This window comes from Ambystoma mexicanum, chromosome 8 (assembly GCF_040938575.1).
Source record: "Ambystoma mexicanum isolate Mex_15411 chromosome 8, UKY_AmexF1_1, whole genome shotgun sequence".
NCBI lineage: Eukaryota > Metazoa > Chordata > Amphibia > Caudata > Ambystomatidae > Ambystoma > Ambystoma mexicanum.
Window position 1 is genome coordinate 990,132,590 of NC_090929.1, and position 7,054 is coordinate 990,139,643.

Below are 7,054 nucleotides of genomic sequence, written 5' to 3' on the forward strand. Positions count from 1 at the left end.
ATTTTCTCATTCTAAAAGTTTTTGTTATTAAATAACTCTCTGTTTTGTATTCGATATGATCACTGGATACCCCCTTAAAGCATGGCAAACTGATCCATTCTGGTCATTCCAAGATAGAGGGGCCAGATAAGACTGTGAATGACCTAGCTGACCAGCTTGCTAAAAACAGAGCAGAGCTCTGCAGGGGGAGTTCATAGAAACAGAATCCCTGCTGGGGGAAATCCAAATGGCTGCTGTCACCAGGTCACAAACTTGTGCGAACAGCGAACTCTCGACTGCCCAGTGGAGTAAAGATACCTCAGATGCAGATTTGATCATGGCACAGAAAGAGGACCAGATCATTGCAAAATGTTGTCAACAACTTGAAGACCCTGTGAGCTTTCCTCTAACAGAGTCGAATTGTACCGGTAAAGAGGATTGCTGGGTGTTGAAGTTTTCCAAGCTGTTACGGATCCAAGACAGTTTGTTGGAAAGGAGAGCCCTATCTGGCTGTGAACAGTGGGTGATACCTATCTCATTTTGAAGCTTGATGTTGAATCACGCCCATGGCATGACCACTGCTGGTCATAGGGGGTTTCACACAACATTAGAAATCTTGCGCAAGGTTGCCTAACAGCCACACATGGCACAGAACCTCGACACTTACCTAAAGGGGTGTCTTAAGTGTGCTCAATTTCTGCCCAGTTCACTCACACACAGAGCTCCCCTACAAAAAAGGGGAATGACACTGCCTTGGTCAGATTTGCAAGTTGATTTCATCGGGCCAGTGATTCGGACCTCTAGAGGAAAGAAGTACATACTTGTTCACAAAGTGAGTAGAATGTCTTCCAGCCCCGAATTGTAAGGTGGAGACATCTCTAGCACTAATGATCAAACACATCTTCTCTCGTTTCAGCCTCCCACAAAGGATTGAGTCAGACCTAGGAAGCTATTTTATCAGTGAGGTGATGGCAAAGATGTGGGAGATTCCAGGGGTAACAAAAAAAGTGCACACTGCCTATGCCTACTGCATGGCCTTAAGTGGGGGGTAGAGAGATACAACAAAACAATTGTATCTTAAAGAAGTTCTGGACCCAGTTAGGACATCGGATTTCTGCTTGTCCTGATGGCTATTAGGTCTGCACCATCTTCTGCAACAAATATGTCTCCTTTTGAGCTCATGACCAGGCAAAAAATGGTGTTACTGCAGCATCTGCTCTATAGAATTTAGGAGCAGACACTGATAAATGCTCCTACTGCTCATGAGCACATTGAAAATGTAAGAAATCCCTTCTAGCATGCTTTTGGTTATGCTCAGTGCAATTTAGAAAAGTCGTCTGAAGGAATGAAGACCTTTTATGACCTAAAGACTACCAAGAAAGAATAGGAAGTAGGGGACAAGGTTTACCATACACTTTTCAAAGGAATCAGGCCAAGGAGCGGATATTTCTCCCCTCTTTGCGTGATGCCTTTGAAATTGTACATACAATATACCCTGTTGCCCACAGGATCTGCACCCCAAAAGGAGAACAGTCAGAAAAAATATGAGTCCACATAAATCTGTTGAAAAGCTGTCATCCTAGACAAGCTTTACAACTGATTGAGGAGCCAGATTGCCATTGGTGTCAAGGTGCTAACCTGGTTCTTCTCTTTCTTGGTCAACTTTATTCAGTTGATCCTGTTAGGTGGTGCCAATCAGCTCTGGAACTTGCTACCTTTTTTGTATTCCAGTGTAAATCCTACCTACTTTATTCAGTCTGTACGTGGAATCACTGAGGAATCTGGGAGCTGATAGGTGCATTTCCATGCACAGTTCATTGATGTCATTCAACTGTACCTTTAGGTATCATCCATGCAGGTTATCCCAGTTGCTATAGGATTGCCTGGAGCATATCATAGTGACAACATGACATAGCCACGTTAGCCACGAAGTACACTGGCAACCATGCACAGCTTTACACACATACACACTTCTATACACAAAGAACATGCTTAGACAGTTCTGTAGATAGAGGAAAGATACATATACATACTCTCAAAGCTTTTATTATTTTTCTCATTATCTGAGTACAGAAACACTGAACGCAAGGCAACAAAGAGATACAGAGCAAGCTTGCAGATGCTTATGGCAACTAACCCTATGGAACTACAGGATCACATAAGGAGCCTGGCTGGACCAAATATGATTAACCTAAGGGAAATATAGCACGATATAGATGTGTAGAAGTCACAGTATAAGTATAATGAAAATCACATAAGGCCTCAAGCCGCAGGACAAGAGGCAAGAGAAGCAGAACCAGGCTAGACAGAGCAGGAAGTCCAGGGCTCGCAGCCAATATCAGAGACAAGCAGCACATTCCAAATCTAAAATGATAAGGGGCCATCTGCACAAAAACAGAATAAATCCTCATAAATTGCAGACCAGAAGAGCTCAATTTTGTGGTCCTCAACCACGTGATGAGGCCGAGCTAGACAATGGTCTTTCACCGCTGTGGGAAGATAAACAGTTCTCAGCAACCCAAGTGAAACATGAACAAATTAACAATGTTGCCACGTGGAGAGCACTCTCACAGGCAAAAGTGGTGTTGGAAACAGATACATTGGGAACACATAGTCATTGAAATCACCTTGAAGAGGTGCACAGAGGGCTGGGAACAGAACTGGGTCCCAGGTCCGACAAGACCAGTTCTAGCCAATCAGGGGACAGAAACCCATGGGTGGATGGCAGAGGCAAGGGCCAATGGTAATCCTGTCACCTTGCAACAATGTAATAGACAGTTTCTTGGGGAAGAGGCAGGCCAGCCAACTACCATGGAAGGACCAATTGAGTAAGATTTATAAGGGTAATCTATAGTGTACACCACTCCAAGCACTCAATGAAATGGTGTGATAGGTTTATCGCGGAGGGCTGATGTTGTGACACCATTTTGAATCAAAACGGGGGGTGACACGAATGTGTTGAGGATAACTCAGAAGATTTTTGAATGTCCTGTATGATCCCTCTCAATTTTGTAATAAACGACAGTTCTAACTTGCCCTTGTCTGAATCCTCAATTTGTTCTGGGGAAGGGTTGTTAGGCCCTTGGGAGCTGAACGGGTGAGCTTGTAGTAACCCCCAGACCGCTGGCATACCGTGACCCCTCCAACACACCTACCCACAGTAGAAGACAGCAGTGAGCAATCACATGCACGTGAGCGAAGGGGAAATAGAAGCTGACCAGCCTGCGGCGGTCCCACCCATTGCAGCACAACAACTATTTCGACTTGTGCATGTGATATACTGCCAGTTGGAGAGCCTCTGCATTCGCAGTGACCGCTGATAGCATATATGATGCCAGACAAAAAGGAAGTGCATGTGCGGCAATGGCTCTTCATTGCCGCTTGTGGTGTCCTCTGTTTTCAGTATGTACTCTGCCAGGTGACGACTCTCTGCTGCTGCTGATGGGTTTTTTACCAAAGTTTTATCACCTGCATCCACCGATTGTCTGTATACTCTACCCATTTCTTTTTTTGTGCTATGTCAATTGTGCCAGCTTCCTGCCAGGGTGGGCATAATCACTGATGTTTTTTTCTTTTTCTGGTAGACAGATATTTTTCTGTATTATGGCCCATACTCGTTATGCCATGGTCATCAGTCTTTTGGTGCTTTGTTTGGATCTAATATAGAAAATAAAGAACCGGAAGAAGATAGAGCAGTGTTTTATAACTGGGGCCTTTGAGTCTACAAGCCTATAAGGTTTTCAGGATAACTCCCATATATGTAAATGTTTTCCTGCTTGGATCAATCAGATGCACATTCTTACATGAACATGGATTTATCCTAAAAACCTAACTCCTTTACATCCCAGAGGTGCACACCCGTGGGATAGAGACAGAGGAGAAAGGTCCAGCCTTTAGTGGTCCAGTGGTTTCAAATGTATGTCTCCAGAGAAGAATTGCAACATTTGTCCTCCAGTTTGAAAGCCAAAGACGTTCAGTAGAAAGTAGACATTGATATTGTCAATAACTTTTATTCACAAGTAAACATCTGCTTCTGTTTTTCTGTATTTTGGTTCTATGTTGCAATTACCTTGGCGTATGTAGTTATGCAGACATGGTAGCTGCTTTATGCTCTGTTTTCAGCTGACTTTTTTGCCCACCCGCGGTTGACACATATTTGACAAGAATTTCTTGGCTATTCAAGCGCTACTCTTCAGGACAGAAAAAATAACACAAAGGTAGAGTGACGATATGTGTGATATAGTTCCCTGGTTATCCCCTGCTGTTTCCAAGCTTCAGATGATTTGCACTTGCAGCCACTACCTCGCATATACACTCTGTACATTTGATATCGACATGGCTTAAAATGTGATTCAGCGCCTCGATTATACATATGTTAAGCCTCCTTGTTTCGATAGTTTTTTCTTGCGTTATTGACAGGACCAACTGAGATGTTTTGGATTGGCTGGAGATGAGTGATCTGTGTAATTGGCAGACTCGCATGGGTTGCATTCAGTTATCAGGTCTTATTATGGCCTTGTCATTGAGTGGAAGGGATATGGCTAAGGAGGGATAAAACTGAGAAAGCAATGACACATATTAGCACATGGGTGGGGCGACACAGCGAATCATAGGGATCTGAATGCAGCCATTTCCTGGCAGTATCAGCCCACATTAAAAGCCTCCTGATCATATCTGTGCAATGCCCTTCCCTCAGGCCTCGTGCCTCTTTCTCTCTCCATGCTCCTGCTTGCCTCCTCCCATCTCTCCTCTCATCCACCTTCTATGCAGTGGAAATGGAATGGGGACTTGGTCTTTTTGGAAGGAGCTCCCATTTTCCCTTTCTGTGGTGGGCATCTTGGTCTGGTTTTTTTGTCTGATGTGCCACCCACCTTTGCATTTTCAGCAGAGTTAGCCCTGAGTCCTTTTGCACTGGTAGTGACAGACTAGAACCACGATCTAGGCCAGCTGCTTTGAACCACTTAGCCCGCGTTCCCCACCCTCACACACTGAGGCCATTAACCTGAACTTCTCGGCCTTTAGAACCTGGCATTGACCACAAGCATTTGCTATAAAGCCAAATTAATGTGAAAAAGTGTTTTATTGCTGCATTTATTTTATTTTGTTGGCTGTAGGATATTTATAAGGCGAGAACCTGGCCTGACAGCATCACAGAACTGTACGTGGCAGAGCAACATAGGCAATACAAAAATATTCAGCTGTATGAAAAGAAGGCAGAACTAACCATTAAATAAAAATATTGTCTCGTGAGGATAGCTCAGGGGCAACATGCTCTCCTTGGAAGCAAGATGACACAGAGCACCAGAGGTTCGATCCCCGGGTCCGCATTTAGAAACCTCTGGGTATTAAGCGTGTTATAAATAACCTATCATGTCATTGTCAGTTTCTTCCAAAAGTTGAGAAGGGAAAGGACCAATCATAAATAAGACCGAAGAGTGTTACGGGGCTGAGGCACAGCATTGGAAAAAGCCTAATAGGCCACCTTAGCTTTGGCAACTCTGGGGATATTAATTAGGCAAATATCTTCACTTCTTGTGGTAGGGGAGCGTCTAATGATTCGGAGCTTATCTTCCAAATAAGGAGCATGTTGAAGAACATTCGCCTTGGATGCTAAACAGCCCACAATTAAGGGAATTCTGGCTTTCAGAGGCAGCCAATGCAGACCAGCCGGACAGGCAAAATGTGATCAAACGTCCTTTTACTGGCATCTGGCTGGTCTGCAGAATGCAGAGATTTCAAAGGCCTTAGATCACCTGAAGAGGTGCCCCAAAGAACAGCATTGCACCATCAATGTGTGACAGCACCAAAGCCTAAACTATGTAACCAAAAAAATCAGGCGGAACTAAGGATTTAATCTTATGCAACAGCAAAGGTTGTAGCAGTTCAATGTTCCTTTAAAGTATAGATCCCTCTGGGATAAATTGTTATGTTGCCGAAATCCAAGGACTTGATCACCAGTGATAAAGAAAGATTATGTCCCCTAGGCAAAAGCAGAAATCCAAGTTTGAACTTGATCTTATTGAGTCTGGCTATTAAGGAGTACAAACCAGGTCTTAGGGGAATAAACTGCAGGTTAGCCAGGGACAACCATGACTCAATCGCCCAGTCAGGACAATAGAATTGGAAGTTCAGCAATCGATGTAAACTTGCCACAGGATACCGTGTTTTAAACACGTCAATTTTCACAGCAGCTTTTTTTGACCGTGGTGTATACAATCCGGCCGTTTTTGGCTGTTTATTTTTGGAAAAAATATGTGTCGCGTTTTCGAGTCGGGGATTTTGGGTGGTGGGTTGCAGGATGAGGTGGTGGGGGTAGGTTAGCTGTGGGTTATAGGGCAGAACCCCCTACTTAAAAAGAAAACCCCCAAAACGGCGAGTGTGAAACCACCACAGTTAAAATAGCCATGGCGAAAACATCTGTGATTAAAACACTTGACACCTTTGTCATATAATTGCATATCAACCGCCCAATGATGAATCTTGACACCATGTTTCTGGACTATGTGGCCCAGTATTTCAACATATAAAGAATAGGAGAGAAAATTGAATGCTGGGAACGCTAAAGGGGGTCGGGGGAGAGAAGGCGATCACATCATTCCTTTGTGGACTGCTTGAAAACTGGATGACAAGTGAGAATGGCACCAGTTTAGCACCTGTCCACTCAAGCCCGTCTGGACTTCCAAGATGTAAAGAGCAAAGATTTGTGGCAGAGCATATCAAAAGTTGCCGACAGGTCAAAGAGCACCAGTAGAGACAGGCAGGGTTGGAGCGCAGGATTAGGTGGACGTCATGCAAAATATGACATGTGGCAGACCATGTGAGGCGACTGGTAACAGTGCAAAAGATTGAAATGAGGGAGCTGTCCAAGCAACTGCTCAGCCACCCCTTTTTTCGTGTATTTTACCACAAAACTGTAATCTAGTAATGGGGTGATAGCTATTCCAGTCCTCCAGATCTAGCAACGTTTTCTTTCTGGGGGAAACACGCCCATTTTTCACGGCACTAGGAAAACCACCATTTTCCAATAAGAAATTAATGACAGAGCAGAAAAAGTAGAGGGATACAGCAGGAAAGT